At 32.4% G+C, this 18306-nt stretch overlaps 3 non-coding genes across 3 annotated transcripts; 1 reads left to right on the top strand and 2 right to left on the bottom strand.

The window, feature by feature from the left end:
- Window positions 1–11997: 11997 nt before the first annotated feature.
- Window positions 11998–12070, bottom strand: Trnam-cau (transfer RNA methionine (anticodon CAU)). The gene has a single exon. It is a non-coding gene; the product is annotated as a tRNA-Met (tRNA).
- Window positions 12071–15352: 3282 nt separating this feature from the next.
- Window positions 15353–15425, bottom strand: Trnam-cau (transfer RNA methionine (anticodon CAU)). The gene has a single exon. It is a non-coding gene; the product is annotated as a tRNA-Met (tRNA).
- Window positions 15426–17148: 1723 nt separating this feature from the next.
- Window positions 17149–17221, top strand: Trnam-cau (transfer RNA methionine (anticodon CAU)). The gene has a single exon. It is a non-coding gene; the product is annotated as a tRNA-Met (tRNA).
- The last annotated feature ends 1085 nt before the right edge of the window (window positions 17222–18306 follow it).

The following is an 18306-nucleotide window of genomic DNA, read 5'->3' as shown; positions in this document are numbered from 1 at the left end:
CTGTGAGCCTTTTTCTTTGACGAAATAAATTTCTGCTGGATTTAAGTTTCATTTTATATTGACGTATGTAAAAAAAAATACAATTGATATTGTACCGTATTGGCGTGTAGTAAGGTATAGTTTTGAAAGTACTATATCTGTGAGTTATTTCTTCAGTTTGATCAATATTAAATATGATAACGTTGTGTGAAAGAATCGAAGTTAACTTTATTAGAAAATCGCGTGCAGAGTTTTGAGTCTTAAAATCTGCAGCATAAGGACGTAATTCTCGTGAATTGTAAGGATATAGGTTGTTTTGTTTCGTCGATGTTATCATCAATTCTGTATTTTTGTATTATCGTTTATAACGTAGTATTAAGACTGAATCTTTCATAGGAAAGATTGGCCAATAAAACGTCGGCATACACGACAAGACATTTATTAAATTTAGCTTATCCACTCAAACAATACCCATATCAAAGATCTTCTGCACTGTAATCCCCTCCCTCCTTGTAACCCTCAAGGTCAATAGAAAGAGGACCATTAGCTTTTATTACTAACTTCGAATCGCAGTTGAATTCGATAATTTCCTATCGAGGTAGATTGTCTTATCAGGGAATGATTAGTTGTATCGGTATACATGAAACATGGAAGTTAATTGTTAATATTCTATTGTACACCACAAACATAAAATACAGAAATCTTGGGACTAATCACAAAATATGATAAAAAGTTTGATGTGTTGTACAACGGGCGTACTTATGGCTATTTAGCAATATCTTCCAGACAACCCAAATTTCAGTTCGTATCTATGAAATGAATTTATTGTTATAGAAAACCAATATTTTATAGTATTAATACACACGCTTCGAACTCATGAGTGATTCGAAAGCGGCGACAAAGATGAGTCAAACGCGAATAATTATGTTTCACATGAATATTCTTTACAGTTTTAAATTACATTAATCAATGATAATAAATCGACATCTGATAAAACTTCTATAGTAATTATCGGACATTGAATGGCTCGAAATAAAGCCCGTATCGCACCGAAATAGTCGATTCCCGGTGTAGCGATAAAGATTGCTATATTATTGATGTGGAGCTCGTTAAAGACGGGACTTTCATGGAATCTCTATTAATAATTCCATACATCACTCTCTTTGATTTTATCTCGATCATATTAATTTATAACTCCATAGTATTATAATTTATTTTTTAACGCATTTCGTTTAAACATACAATGTTTGTCCGTCGAGCTTAGATGGGATTCTTTTGCTATGCAGGAAGGTTTATAGTTTTAAAATTTTCCCAAATACCTCTCAGCGTACCACATACTATATCTCTGTTTGGTTGAGATTGGACCTGGTGGCTTTTCGATTGAATCTCAGGAGATATATTTTTTAATAATATACGTTTCTTATTTTGTCCAAACATAGATTAAAATTCTTAATTCAAACATCGATCTCTTCTGAGATATTTTAATGAGAAAAACAATATAATTCAATTAGACAACCTCACTAACCCATCAAGCCACATCTTGGTGGAAGAACCACGTCCTTGTTGAAGGTGTGCTTCGACCAAAACCAAAACCAAAAGAATACGAATATTTATCTATAATATAATTTTAGATAGCTTATTTTTTGTAATTATTTTCATTCAAACGAGATTTTTAATAACAATTTTATTTCAAGTCATTTGATTATCCTCTAACGTTATTAATTTGCGCCATTGTCTGTTATTTAATATACAAAAAGGCGAAAGGGACTTCGTTCCAAACGGGTTTCCCACAAGATCACTCTTTTTTGTTAAGATTCGTTTATTTAAAAGATAATAATTTTTTTTACAGATAAATTATGCCGCCCACAAAGGACCAAGGTTCCAAATACTCATACGGGCGGTCATTCTCTAACAGTAAGTATAAAACTACCTTATTTGACTTATATTACAGGAAATATAGAAAGATCGTGATGCCCTGCGTAAATTTCTTTCGTAACATCTCGACGCGGAACGATACCTTGAGCACCTGAAACAAGGCGAAAGGAAATGGCCTCGTGGTCGATACCCAACAAATTTGACGGATTAAATCAGATCCACTACTAACTCACTCATTATAAAGTGTTCTCGTATCAGTAGAAGCCGCTGGTGGAAGATCGCAAGAGATCAAATGATTGTAAATCGTAATCACCATTCTAGCAATAGTGAACGACTTGAATGAATTGTGTATACTACATACAGCAACAGTAGTTTAATTTATACATATCTGGATCTCGAGGTCTGAGCGAGATTAATTAAAATAAATTGTTTTATAGTATTTTAGAACAATATTCTTTTTCTTTTGGATTTGGTTTTGGTCGAAGCTAGATAGAAATTCTTCTAATTTTTTGGGTAATCTATACCTATTAATATTGTAAAAACGAAAGTAACTCTATCGGTTGCTGTTTAATTGTTCTACCACTGAACTAAATTTGAAGAAATTTTATACGAAGCATACATCGGCTCTTTTTTTTGCCTAACACATGACAGTCAACCCATAAAAGCGAGCAAAGCCGCGAGAGACAACTGGTTAATAATAAAGTAAAAAAAATGATAACAATTTCAAAAATTGTTTGTTTCAGATGACATGTCAATGTCCGCCAAAGTCTACCACCCCGCCACCAACTTGCTACCACCCACCCCACCACACTCTCCGACTGGAATCTCGCCCGGCTTCCCAAACAGAACAACAACGTCTTGGAGCAGACAAAATAGTCAAAGTAGCGGCAAATACTCATAACGATATGTAAGAACATTTTGGTACCAATGTCCTAAAGAATGTTGAGAATAAGAAGCAAATATTGAGGAAAGTTCGAGAAAAAAATTAAAAGAAAAGACCATCAAGATGGCGACGTGCACGTGCGTGACGCGAAGTTTATTTATTACCACACAACGGTGAAATTTTAAAGCACTGTTATTAACTACAAGTTGATGTAAATAAATATTAATAGTGAAAATCAAATATTGTAGATTATTTGTAAAATGTGAGAAATGTACGTTATACGAATGATGCTGTGACATACATACAAATGAACGATTTCTGATGCTAGTGTGTATGAAATATGATAAAACTTTTAAACTTAAATAATTATTAATATTACATTCTTATATATAAAACAAGATCCTAATGCTACATCTAAAAAAGTTGCGTACGATTAAAAAAAGTTACATTGTTGAATTGTATAAAGAAAAATATACCGCAAGTAAAAATTGTATTTTTTACAGATATACATTTCGTATTGATAAACTGTGTTGACAATAATAATTTTATCATTTGTGATATTGATAAAATGTATCTATTTTATCAATATATCAAAAGTTACCTATTTATTATAATGCATTTATACAATTTTATTATTATTATATTATATGTATATTATGATCATGATAAATAATGCTTCATATTATCCGAATAAAATTTCCAATAGTCTATTCCAACAGAGGAAAAACCAAAATAAACAATATTTAACATCGAATTGACGCAGTATCATTGGTCGAGAGCTTGAATAGTTTAATCTATAATATTCATTATGGGTTTGAAAGTCGTTGAAGTTGCTATAAGTAATAAGTGGAATACTATTGTATTATAAGTGAAGATATATTAATCAAGAACTGTCAGAAGTATACAATTTATTTGAGCTATACGCAAATCTTCTTCGGTTGGAATAGACTATATATTGATCAATCATACTATATATCAACATAATTGATTTCGTGTCACATTTCGTTAGTTGTAAATATTATAACAGATGCTTGTCGTCATAAATGCACTTATATATTAATATTAAACATAGTAAATAGCTTATGTAATTTATTAAATTTCTCTTTATTAACATAAGTTATAATTATTTATCGAAACAATAATATTATTAACAATTTAAACGTATATAATCTATATTATAGAAAATATATCTTTATATAATAAAACGAATACTGAAATTAAATTAAACATGTCGGCATGACAATTGTCTATGGGCTGATGTGATTTACCATTAGTTAATATGCAAGTTTGCCTTCTTTAAATAAATTCATTGACAATGGATCTTTCAATTTTCTCATATTATAAAATTTTATAGCTGGGAGTTCTTAGTCACCTCTTGACGTTTTATATAAAATTCATTGATAAATCTATTGTAATGTAATTATTACAAGAAGTTGAGAATTATATATTCCTTATATTATTATAATTATAAGAAATAAATTAAATATCAATTTTTAATATTGTAATCTTCGTTTCGTCACGTTTTAGTGACGTCGGTGTTTTTCTGTAAGAACTCACTTAGTGTTTAACTTATATATTGATAACCGACTATTGTTGATACGCAATTTTGATGCGTATGTTTTTTAAATGTTATGATTATAATGGTCAATGTCGCATAATACTTTCTGACGTATCACGTTCGTGTTACGTTGAGTTTTGAGTTTGTTCTTACAGAATAATCTGTTTTACGTGTAATTTATAATGTGATACTTTTTTGTATTGCAATAAAAATATTTTGAAGTGTACACGAGAATATTATTTATGACCAACTCAGCTTCCTGATTATCGTTCATCATTCAGCCAATAACAATGGACTGCTAGATATGAGCCTCTCCCAAGAGCTCGAAGATCCCGATCCTAAGCCTTCTGAATCTATACTCTATTCCAACGATAGCAGGAAAAAAAACCAAATAAACAACATTTGACAGAAAATTGACGCGATATCATTTGATTAATCTATGATATTCACTATGGATTGGCGAATAAATGGCGTTTTGAACGTCGAATTATTTTGCGATAGCATTACTTTCTGAAGTTAAGTTATTAAGTAGGCCAGACAACGACATTATATTTTTATAAGTTTAATTAAATTTACGCCAGTAAAGAGTATAGGAATTAATATATTATATATAAAATTTTAGTACTTTTTCTTCGATTTATGAAAAAAAAAATCATTAATGTATACCCTCGAGTTTAAAATTTGTGTGTCTTCTTGTTCAAGTTTAAAGTTTACATATTTACATATGTAAAAACTTAGTCTTAACTCAGAAATAAAACAATATTTAGTAGGTTTTCTTATATATTTTAATAAGAATTTTAAATAATTTTTTAATCGATACGCTAACAAATATATATAGGTATTCAAGAATCAATTTTCCCGCCATTACGAGTATCTGTCAATGTTCATGTTAATAGATTAAAAATATAATGTTTAATATAAAAGTTAGATATACTCGTCTGTAATATACAGATAATAATAATTCATATAATATAAAGCATTACATTCTTATTGAGTCTTAAAAATATGACCGGCGAGGTCCAAAGACTCGTTTCAAAAATAAAAATCTTATATATTAATAGCGTAAGTCGATTTTTGTCCCACTGATTATGGGACGATAGCTGCACATAAAAAATCGGTTATGGTCTCGTTTTGAAGAGCTCCAGCCGTAGATGTGCAGAAAAATAAAAGGATTCTTGATTGCAATTTACTAAATTGTTACGATTTAACAAAGAATTAATTTTAGAGAGCGGAAAAAATTTACTGGCTGGCTAAAGAGCGGCTATATAAGAAATAAAAATTAAAACGTAAACAAAACTAAAGTAAATTGTCATCGACAAACTCCAATTCTAACTGAACTAATATGACATTTAATTTAAAAAAGGTTTCATTGTTTTGGCACCAAATTTAGAAGAGTGACTTGCAGTTTACAATGAAATGAAATAAAAAAAAAAACCTGTCATACCTTTCGAAATTTTAAAAAATCTTTTGAATAAACGCGAAATTTCGCGGGAGACCCACTAGTATTCAATAATAAACCAGGGCCTCGATTCAAAAAACATTAACGCGAACTTTGACTTCGACATTACCCTATTCTCAAGATTCATTCACTGACTATCGAAAGTCCAAAACTATCGATACTATCAATAGTATCGATGTTACCAATAGTATACCTTACAGAGCGATAATAAATGTAAATAAATGATAAGTGTTGGACAACATCACATACATTACTCTGATCCCAATGTAAGTAGCTAAAGCACTTGTGTTATGGAAAATCAGAAGTAACGACGGTACTACGAACACCAAAACTAATGACCTTTTTCTATATCGACTCGGCCGGGAATCGAACCCGGGACCTCGGAGTGGCGTACCCATGAAAACCGGTGTACACACTACTCGACCACGGAGGTCGTCAAAACCATCGATAGTATTGATCAAAACGATAATATCGATAGTACTATCGATATCCTGAATAGTTTTCGAGGTCAAATATCGATAGTTCCGCAACACAGGTTTAAACAATTGCCAGCCGAGCAAAACACGACGGAACAAACGAAACGAATGAGGGAATCCTCGTAGAACAAAGTCGTAGGACGGGTAATCCCCAAATCTTCTATGAGAATGTTCAGAAGAAGCGAGGATTCCTAAGACCAAAGAGAAGTTAATGACAACCTTTCGCATAGTGCGAGGCATTTGAACGTTAAATTTGAAACCGGGGTCGCGTACAGCGGGGTCTTCTTTCGTTCTTGTATAATAGAAAGAGAGAATCGATGGTTAAACGTGAGACGGTATTTTAAAGTTTGTTTAATTTCAAATTTGTGAGATTCCTTCGAAATAATGTAATAAGATCATTTAATTATTTTTTTAAGCAATAAATGTCTTAAATGTTTTATAAAATTAATATCGTGCTAAAATTTAAATTGTAATAATGGAAATAATGCAAGGAGTACAGCGCCATCTATCAGGCTGTGCCAAAAAGTTATAAAAAATCGATTGCTAGCAAACACTTTCAGAGTGTATCAATAGATGGCGTTAGTGTAGTAATAAGTTAACAATAATTGCAAATTAATTCGTTAAAACAAATATCTCAATCAATTATATTTTTAAATCGTAATGTATTATATTTGTTTGGTAAAAAAACAAATAAATATTAATATTGATCACTTACATATTGCCATCTATCGGCAATTTTTAGAACTACGTCAAAATATTTCAATAATCAATGATAATCTTAGTCGAATGTAAGCAAGCAAGCAGTACTTATTAGACAACCAAGCTGGCGCTGTTCATGAATAGAATTGTTTTATATTTGTTCATTAGTTCAAGATTTTATCTGAATTATAGCTATAACTATTTACGAGTCCCGGCTTCACTGGAGTACGGTAAGAGTCTATATATAAGTTTTAGATTGAAAAGTTATTTTCCGGCCAGGAAGGTTGAAATTCTTTGATTCTCTAGGCTATAATATGAATATATTATACAAATAAACCTTTTCGAATTCTTATTAATGAAAACCGCTTTAAAATCCGCTGCCTAGTTTAATAATATATATTAGTCTAACGAACTGCTAAGATGTCATTGGAGGGCGTCATACCGATTGCTGTCACAGCATAAGAGTCGGTCTTACCTGGAAGGAGAGGAGAATGATTAATATTGATCTTGATTTAATATCCATGTCAATATAAATATGTAAGTATCGATAAAGCCCAGAGCCGAGGATCTTGAGTTATCCGTATACCTATGACTTATCTTTCATATCACAGCAAAAAATTATGCATTAAAATCATACAAGCCCATCGTGAAAGCCCCTCTGGATAGGTATGAACTACTCATCATATATAGGTACTACCGCAACGTAGCAATACTTTATATCGTTTGGTTCCGATTTGAAGGATGATTGAGTCAGTTTATTCTTTAGTTAAAGGGACATAACATCTCAGATTCCAAGATTTGTGATGCATTGGTGAAGTAAGGTATGATTATACGGCGCTAATGTCTTTGGCCAGAGGCAGAGCACTTACCATCTGATGGTCCATTTGCCCTTCCTAACTATGTTTTTGCTTATAATTATTAAAAAAAAAAACATCGGCGAAAATATTTGTCTCCGATTCCAAATGATATCTTTTTGAAAATATCACATTTTTAACATCTATGCTTATATTGTAAATTGCGAAAGCATGTGGCTGCCTGTCAGTCTGTTACTCTTTGAGAGCCAAACCAACCATAACCAAACATAAAGCAAGCTTGAACCCCCAAGGAAGGCTACTTTATTATACCTAGCATCTCGACCAACCCCTAAAACACGAGCAAAGCCTTGAACGATATCTACGTTCTTCTAAACCGCATTTATTAGAATAAAAAGAGACAAAGGCGCAATTATTAGAATTAAGGGTACATAGACATAACTTCATGGAAAAAAAAACGTTTAACTATAATAGTTTAGATGGCTTGGAATGGTTTGACTTTTATCCTAAGATTGAAGGTACAAATCTGTTCGAGCAATGGATTCAATTTAAGGTGCAAATTCTACTACTCGAAGAAACTAATATACATCTAATTATATAAAATACATATAAAAACATTAATACATAATATATTATATCACACACATATATATTAATTATGATAATACTCTTTATTCACAAGAAGCAGGGTGTACTACAGATGCTCATAAAAGTAAAAATAGGTACATGTATGCTTCAATGTATGTCAATTTATGTCTTAAATATTCGTAGTCAAGTATTTAAGCTTTTGTCTAATGTAACGTAGATTTTTTACATTTTTATGATAAAGCAAACTTGAATATAACGATCATAAAATTACAAGATTTTTCGTAACTTTAATATTTATCGTTCCGTCTTTTCAATATTTCTTGAAAGCATTCCCTTAGAATTATCAGCAGAGATACGGTCATTTTAATTTAAAATATCGTCAAACTTATTGATTTATTAACGTTCGAGTTTTAATTACTAAGTTTCGAATTCGGGAGAGGGGTGGACTAATGTAAAAGTCTTACGTTTTCTTGTATTTATTTTTGAATTGCTTGAGTTTTAATATATTTTCGAGAAATAAGTTTTTTGAATCTGGTCGATTTTTGGACGGGTGACCAGTTCGTGAGTCAAATTAAGGTATGTATTGATTGATTGATTGATTGATTGATTGATTGATATTTTAGGTAATAATGTAAAATAGGCTTGTTTTGAAAATACTCTACAATATATATTACGCTGTTCAAAAGGTGGACAAGTTCAGACGTGGATCATCCCTAATGTTAGCGGCTTCCAATTCAAGCAATGCATAATATGTAATGAGTTCCATATAAAATCTAGCTGGATGTGTGTATAGAAGAAAAAAAAATCAGTGTCAGAAAATTAGGTATTTTTGTGTCACTAAAAATTTTACTATTATAAATGTTTAAATGGTTAAAACGTTGCACTGCTGTTTAAATACTGAATATGTAAACAATATTAATTGTTAATATTATTAATTAATAAAGAACAGGCTGTATATTATTGACAAACTCTCGACCAATAATATCGCATCGATTCGATGTCAAATATTGTTTATTTGGTTTTTTATGTACAAAGGATAAAAGATAAAATCTACTCTGTAGTTTGAGTATTATATAATAAATAAGGAAACAGCAATAAATCATTCTCATACTTGTTTGTAATATATTATGTATGTGGGAGCAGTTTGATTTGATCGCCTTGATTGCCGGGTCAATTTTGATCACTATAGTTGTCGCCGGTTTGTATACGATTCGGCATATTTCAATTAGTACTTATAAATTTATTGATAATATATATTAGTGTTTTTTTATATGTAGTAGTCCAATCTTACTTTTCAATCTGTTGGGTACAATATATTAATTTTAAAATTAAATAAAAGCACTTTTGAATCGTCACGTGTTGAATTAAATATAAAGCTAGCACCGGTTCGGAGTGATGATTCTACTGAGAAGAACCGTCGAGAAACTCAGTAGCTACACATTATTAACAAATCCTAAGGCAACGATTTTTATGATTAATATATTGTTGAATTGAGTACTATGCCGTTTTAAACGAGCTTTAGCTGACGAGCTTAGAGTTAATTTTCATTGATATATGTATAAAAATATGACAGCGCGTTGATAATTTCAGAGGGAGACTTAGTATTAATCATAGTTTGATTATTTTTAATGGCGTTCGTGTTCTTTGTGATCAATTGCTTGTATTCGGTCTGGTAATTATCTTGATTTTTTGTGATAACTAAATGTTTATTGGTAATCGAATATTTATGTTAAGAGCGGATAGTCCCGAATAGGGTAATGTGTCATAAAACGTGCTGACAGCTGGTTCTTTCAACTTGTCACCGTCGCACGAGGCAGATACTTTCTAACCTATTGGTTCTCGATCTAAGTTTATCAACCTAAGCGTATTATATTTTGTGTATTTGTACTGGAAAAATAATAATAGTGTACTGAATGATTACAACACATCTTTGTTTCTGATATTCCGCCATAGAGGCTAACAGCCAAGAACATTTTAAAGGCCCCTTCTGATGATATCTAAACGGCCTTTATAATTTGTCGCTATTTAACAATCCGTCTATATTTATGATTAACGGTAACAATTACCCGTTAACGTTGTATATGAATGGCGTCGAAGGTGGCGTAGGCTTAGTACAGACACTGTGTACGGCTTCCACTGTAAACGAGTTCGGTTAAACACAGAATCAGTAGAAGTATTTGATTTTTGAGAAAAGATTGAATAAATAAACACTTCCAAGAAATAAATGCGTGGTCGTTGTTGAAAAAACAACAAGTTTCATAATAATCGTATTTTTTTAAATAAAAAAATACAGTATTCCTAAATTCGAAATAGAATTAATTTCAAGTCACCTTTGAAATGTTATTAATTTACAAGATTAAATTTATTCATAATTACTATTCCAATGTGTATTATATCGAAAAATACGAACAAGTAACTCAGTACCTACTCTTTTCTACTAATTAAATAACATATAAATTATATGATTTTACTTGCGAAAGGGGCATGATATCTTAGTTCCCAAGGTTGGTGAGGCATTGGCGATGTAAGGAAGGGTATTTTTTTTTTGTGGTGCAAATATCTATGGGCAGTTGTGATCAATAACCCGTCCGCAAGCCTTTACCATAACATAAAGAATTAAAAAGTTTTTAATATAAGTATAGTACATGGGCTTTTCTCAAATAAACAATAACAAGCTAGGCATATTACTAAGATCATCTACATCAGCATACACAGTCTTCACTGAGTTAAAACAGCGCAATGTCGACTTTAATATTGGTAATTTTTTTCTTTCGCAACTAAATGTATACGAATCGAACGGATACCGCCATACATTCTGTCAATATCACACATCCATTGCATGATCGGTGATGCATTTTCTATTATTAGACTATTGTATCAGACTCGTGAACTAAATATAGCAATGAGCAAACTTGGGTGACAATACATGACAATCGATGTATGTTATTGTGTTTAAATATCCCGCTGTATAATGAGGACGGTGTCGAGGGTCAATAGCTCTGCGCCTGGACCATATCGTCAGGGTTAGAAGATGATAAGTGACATAATTTTTGGCTATGTATAATAAAACGACGATCAGAAGTAATAAAACGTAATCGCTAAGGTCTTTCTGGTTTTGAGGTGGTTTTGAAGCTTGTTCCACGCAGTTCCAGGGTGGTGATGGATGCTATTATATTATAATTTTAGATCGGTACACAAGGATTCTGCGTTGATTTGACATATATTGTGCATATGAAAATTCAGCCATGTGTGACAGATTTGAATCTGTGATATTCGGTTATTATTCGCTTCAAACAGACATATCATCAATGCCATGTATAATTCACTTCTACTGTTCTTGTATATAATTTACTGTGCGATTTCGTTTCACGGGTTCTGTGCATTGGTGATAAAATATTTAAAAAATAACTTAAAAACCTAAACATAATATATAGTATTTTTGCTCGATTGTATTGCGAGCAGCACCAAAAGTATGTGGAAACCATCAGCTTAATAGTTAAGGTGTAACATCTGCCGTTTGCTAGTCTATCTGTTTCTCTTTCAAAACCAAACCACAGATCCAAATCTCATTAAATATGTTATGAAACAAGCTTGAATCTCAAGGAAGGAAAGTCGCAAGCGAGAAAATAAAATTAATTACTGTACATATTTTTAATTATAATAAAATATGCCCCGGGTGAGGATCGAACTCACGACCTTAAGATTATGAGACTTACGCGCTGCCTACTGCGCTACCGAGGCGACGTGTATGTATAATAAAATACTGTACCGAGTTTTAATAAACCTTAAGTCAATATGTTTTCTAAATACAATTCAAATAACCAGTGTTCCGTATATAAACCAGCTGCCTGTCCCGACTTCGTTCGGGTAAAATTCATCCAATGTTACATCTCTCATTAAAGTTGAAATTTCCAAAATACTTTCTCACTGAGCGACAGAGTCGTAAAGGGAGTAACTGTGCAAAATTTCAAGTCAATCGCCCTATATTTTCGGGGATCTCATGATCGAAATACCACTCATTCGAATATATCTTATATATTAAGCCGATTTTTGTCCCAGTGATTAGGGGACGATAGCTGCACATAAAAAATATATTACGGAACTTGTTAATTATAATATTTATTGCTTTATTTAATCTAGTTATTAATATCTAGTATTTTAGTATTATAAAATTATTTTAGTAAAAAATATACCTGTGTATTGTACCTAAAATGCATGCTGTGGTCGAAATTCCTAAAAAGACATTTCAATAAACGCGAAGTTCCGCGGGAGATCCACTAGTTATTTATAATCAAACTTTAAATAAATACATTATACATAAAAACATTATATTTTAATAAATTTATAATAGTTATTTGTTATTAAATTTTTGTTTAAGTTGTTACTGACTCAACACACTGCTATGATATTGATAATTATGTAAACATATCAGGAATTTGCGCCGAGATGGCCCAGTGGTTAGAACGCGTGCATCTTAACCGATGATTTCGGCTTAAAGCCCAGGCAAGCACCACTGAATTTTCATGTGCTTAATTTGTGTTTATAATTCATCTCGTGCTCAGCGAAGAAGGAAAACATCGTGAGGAAACATGCATGTGTCTAATGTCAACGAAATTCCGCCACATGTGTATTTCACCAACCCGCGTTGGAGCAGCGTAGTGGAATATGCTCCAAACCTTCTCCTCAAAGGGAGAGGAGGCCTTAGCCCAGCAGTGAGAAATTTACAGGCTGCTAACGTATGTATGTATCAGGAATTTACAGTTAAAGTATTTTACGTCGTAATATTATTAAAAATTTGACATCAGCATTCTGTGTCCAAGTTCCCGATGTATTTAATAATAAATTAACAAGGACAAAACTAGTCATAGAAAATTGTTAATTATGTTTTGCGTGTCGTGTAGATTTGATTGGTTTGTGATTTTATTTTTAATTCACCCACCTTCGCACGAGTGCAATATATATATATTTTTTTTTTATAGTAGAGTTGGCAAACGAGCAGGAGGCTCACCTGATGGAAAGTGACTACCACCGCCCATGGACATCTGCAACACCGGGGGGCTTGCAGGTGCGTTGCCGGCCTTTCAGGAAAGAGTACGCTCTTTTCTTGAAGGTTCCTAAGTCGTATCGGTTCGGAAAAACCGCCGGTGAAAGCTGGTTCCACAGAGTGGTCGTGCGAGGCAGAAAGTGTCTTAAAAATCGCGCTGTTGTGGATTTTCGGACATCTAGGTAATATTAACCGACTTCCGAAAAAAGGACGTGTGTATGTAACATTGTTAGGATTGAATTATTAAAAGAGAAAATTATATGATGTACATATAATTTATACCCACTCTCGTTCAAGAATCTAGCTTTCTCTCAGAGACTTTTTTTTTATAATCGGATCATTAGTTTTTGAGATTACTGTTTACATACAAACAAACAAATTTTTCCTCTTTACAATGTTTGTCTCTCAATAAGATATTTTTGTTTGAATCTGTGTCATGTTTTTTTTTTAGTTATTAAATGTCATCGTATCGAACGCTTCGTTTGTTTGAACACTCTAATTTAGAATTAGCAACAAAAAATAGGTCATCTCTATAAACTACGTTCTCACAACAATTGACAAAAGCGACGGCGCCAGAGCTTATTACCAAAGCATTCGATATAATAGAATTAGCGATTCTAAAATATGTATTTATCATATGAACTGTATAAAATATTTAGTCTTTATATATATATATCATTCTCCTGTATGTGTGTCTGTCCGTGAATTTCTAAGCAGCTAAATCGATTTTAGTGTTTTTTTGTGTGTTTTAATGGAACCCTGGATGGTGTATTTGGTTAAAAATATACGAGCATAGCTGGGAACTTTGGGGTGCCTTGCGGGTAAGACTGACGTATGACGCTCTCTTATGCCGTTCACTCCAAAACAGCCGTATACCTTTATACTTTGGGTTTTACTAATATATAAGATTTTAAATTAACATGGTTATTTTTATTACTAACAGTAATTAAAACGGGATATTTACCATGTTTTTTATTTTTATTCGGTGGAGCTCGATATTTCGACATTATCTACGAATGTCTTGTTCACGAGACTCTACTAATATAGTATATAGACCACTCACCATCAGGCCACCACCAACCTTGAGAGCTAAGATATTATGTCCCTTGTGCCTGTAGTTACACTGGCTTACTGACCCTTCAAACTGGAACACAAGAATTATATGTATTGCTGTTTGGGGGTAGAATATCTGATGAGAGGGTGGTACCCAGACGAGTAAATTGTTGCTCGATACATCGTAATAATAAAACAAATATATTCATCTCAGTAACAAAAACTGTTTTTATTTATTTCATACATTTATTTATTGTTATTCTTTAATTATAAAAATATTTTCATAAACATTAATTTTTTTTATATGTCCTGGTAGACATATGACTCCACTCCACCTGATGGTAAGTAGAAGTAGAGTCCAAACGCGAAGCCGACAGGTACGGTCAGCAAGAATGAGCTGCACCAGTCGCCCTCGCCATGCCTGCAAGATGCCACTTCACGCCTCCTTTGAAGGCACCCAGGTTATAAGAGGAGGGGAACACGTTTACTGGTAAAGAGTTCCATTTTTTGGCGGTGCGACAAATAAAAGAGTTGCCAAATCACTATTTGCACGATGGGATCGATGTCGATAATATCGATGATAAATTTAGTACTTTAGAAATTAATGTCGGCAAATAGTTCGCTCGTTTTTTAGATTTGTCGTCAAAATAAAATAATTATTAAACAATTAATTAATATTAATCAATTATTTATTATCATAAAAAAAAGAATGATGTAGGTAATATTTTCTAAAATTTTCTTAAAACTGATGTAATATTAGTATTTTATAATTAGTATTGTATCGTTCAATTTAAATGACGTACAGTGTTTTTATCATCTGGAATGACTTGATTTGAAGAGGTAACGGGGAGAGTTACGTTCGCATATATAATATTAGTATAGATATGTTTTGGGTCTATTTTATGAAGCGAAAAAAGAAAAAGATATGCCCCGGGTGAGGATCGAACTCACGACCTTAAGATTATGAGACTTACGCGCTGCCTACTGCGCTACCGAGGCTTCGGGATAAATGTAGAAAAAGGGGTACATTCCTCACATTAAAATTATTTATACGGTGTTTTAGAAATGAAAACGTGCAAGTGTATGGTATCCATTTTTTCGGCAAATACAAATAAGTTGTTTCTAGGGAAAACTTGAAACACAAATCAATCTGCTGGGCACTTATAGACCAAAATTTAGACAAACTTGGCCGGGTTTGAACCCTTAGTTTTATCATATAGCAGACTAACAATTGAACCACTCGATGGGAACTGGTCACCGTACTGTAAGAATCGTTATAAATTTGTTATATCACTAATGCGGCACCAACCTTGGGAACTAAGACGTTGTGTCCCTTGTGCCTGAAGTAAGATTAGCACTAAGTACTGCTGTTTGGCGGTAGAATATCTGATCAGTGGGTGGTACCTACCTAGACGATCTTGCAAAAAGTCTTACCACCCAGTATACGAATAATTATGTACGTAAACACAATTATTTATTTATTTTTTATTTTATTTTATTTGGTTCTTCAACAATGTGTACACTGATTATAATAATATAATATAACAAAGTAAAATTATATTCTAAGTATCACAATTACTTAAAGAAGAACACAGCATGCACAAAAAGGAAACAATCAACATCTTAACCTAATTTGAAAACTATTTAAATAAAATTTAAATAACTATCTAATTAAAAGTATATAAATGTATAAAAAAAAACTATGTAATAAAAATACAAGGATGTATCAGCTCAGACATTATTTTTGCTGCCCAGTACGATCTTTTTCATGGACGCAATGGACGTAACATTTAGATCGACACTGTTTTGATATTCATCATAAGCATTGTACATTTGTGAAAGTGGGCTATGTAGTTTAAGATTTGTGCGATGCTTTGCTTTATTAAACAAGTGTAAATTATTTGACCTAGGTAATCAGGTGGGAACATTAAAAGTAAGCTTTTGTAATAGGTCAATTACAAATTAAAATTATACTACATAAAATATACAGTATAGATATATTACATACTATATACATAGTATTCGTTAACAACAGATATAAAATTACAACAACAACAACAGAAATTTGCAGTGAGTGCAAAAAGCCGACGCGACCGCAACTATTGGCGCGGCTGCAATTGACAGCGGCGCTCAATTTATGGCCCGCACTGTCTACCGGCCGATGGAGATCTTTGTTCTTTTGACACTGGATACGACTAATTTAAACACAAAAATATATTTGAATATGTTTATTTAATTTATAAGTAGAATACGTATCCAATAATATTAATATTTAATTTGTTTTAATACAATCAAAATTGTATTAAAACTTATTCTCTTCGATATTACATATTTGCAATGTTACTGATAGTTCTACGATTTTGTGGTACCAAACATGTATATATCAGATCAGATCCGTGATGTGAGCGACTGATTACACTGGCTCGCTTCCCATTCACAAAGCAATACAAACTATTAGATACTATATGACGGAAGAATAATTGTTAAGTGGATGGTACCTACAAAGATGGCCTGTATCAAGTCGTACCATCGCTAAATTCATGACAAGTAACATTTAAAAAACGTCTTTGTAAATTATATTACAGCAGCTCTGCCAAGAATACTTTTAAACTATTTTGATGGGCTTTCATTTTAACAGTTCATCAGATACATAACACAGGGCTTTGTACCAATTCAGAATTGACTACGGAAATTATTCTCAATATTCATGTATCATACCATCGCCTCGGTAGCGCAGTAGGCAGCGCGTAAGTCTCATAATCTTAAGGTCGTGAGTTCGATCCTCACCCGGGGCATAACTTTTTAACCATACTAAATTATTAATAAAAAAAAATCAAAATATACTTTATTCAAGTAGGCTTTTACAAGCACTTTTGAATCGTCATTTAACAAACTATTTAAAGTAAAGCTACTACCGGTTCGGAATGTAGATTCTACCGAGAAGAACCAGCAAGAAACTCAGTAGTTACTCTTTTTCAATATATAAAAATACAGTCATGTTAGTTAAATATAATTATATATGTGTGTTATGTCTCCTGCCTGGAAGTCAACAAGCATTAACTCCACGCTTTTTTATCATCAATATAATCTTGTATCGAATAATATGCCTTCTTTACCGATGTATTTTTTACAATTGACTTGAATCTATGAAACGGCAAAGTTAAAAATGTCTGCGGAATTTTAGTATAGAAGCGGATACCCCAAGAATAATTTATTGAATGTATTTAATACCGTGCAGTACCACTTCCAGTTCCACGTCATCTTCGTCACGATTCATTTAATTAATCCCCGCATTGGAATAGTGTGAATTTTGACTGCAACTGAAGCCAACTGTTATTTGTTTTGTCATTTTAAATTAACGCCTGCCGTGTGGCGATCGAACGGGCCGGACGTTGGTCACCCCCGGGGAGGTCTTTTATTTCGTTTATCGGTGTTAATGACGCAGTTTGAATAGTTAATATCAACTATACATATTAGATCACTTATATGAATTATATTATCAATTTAAATGTACATTCTCGAAATGGTCTCGTAGTTAACTAGCTAGAACGCGTGAATCTTAACCCACGATGACGCGTCCAAAGCCAGATTATTTAAATTTGATTTTATTAATTTTTTGGTGAGGGAAATAAAGCCGTAAAAAAGTAGTTTCAGAGTTTCTTGCCGGTTCTTCTAGGTAGAATTTACTCCCCGAACCGGAGGTAGCTTTAGGTTTAATCTATCACTGCAACATAACGGTTCAAGTGCTTTTATGAGCCTGCGTGAATAAAGAATATTTTGATTTTGATTTTGTAAAGCTCACTTAACTTAATAGTTAACTTAACAAGGAAAGCGCGTCTCATTAAAACTGAAACATATTTTTTGATACAGGTACAATAAA

The sequence above is a fragment of the Vanessa tameamea genome, chromosome 21, assembly GCF_037043105.1.
Source record: "Vanessa tameamea isolate UH-Manoa-2023 chromosome 21, ilVanTame1 primary haplotype, whole genome shotgun sequence".
Taxonomy (NCBI): domain Eukaryota; kingdom Metazoa; phylum Arthropoda; class Insecta; order Lepidoptera; family Nymphalidae; genus Vanessa; species Vanessa tameamea.
Note: the sequence above shows the minus strand (reverse complement) of the source record. Positions and strands in the feature narration are given on the sequence as shown.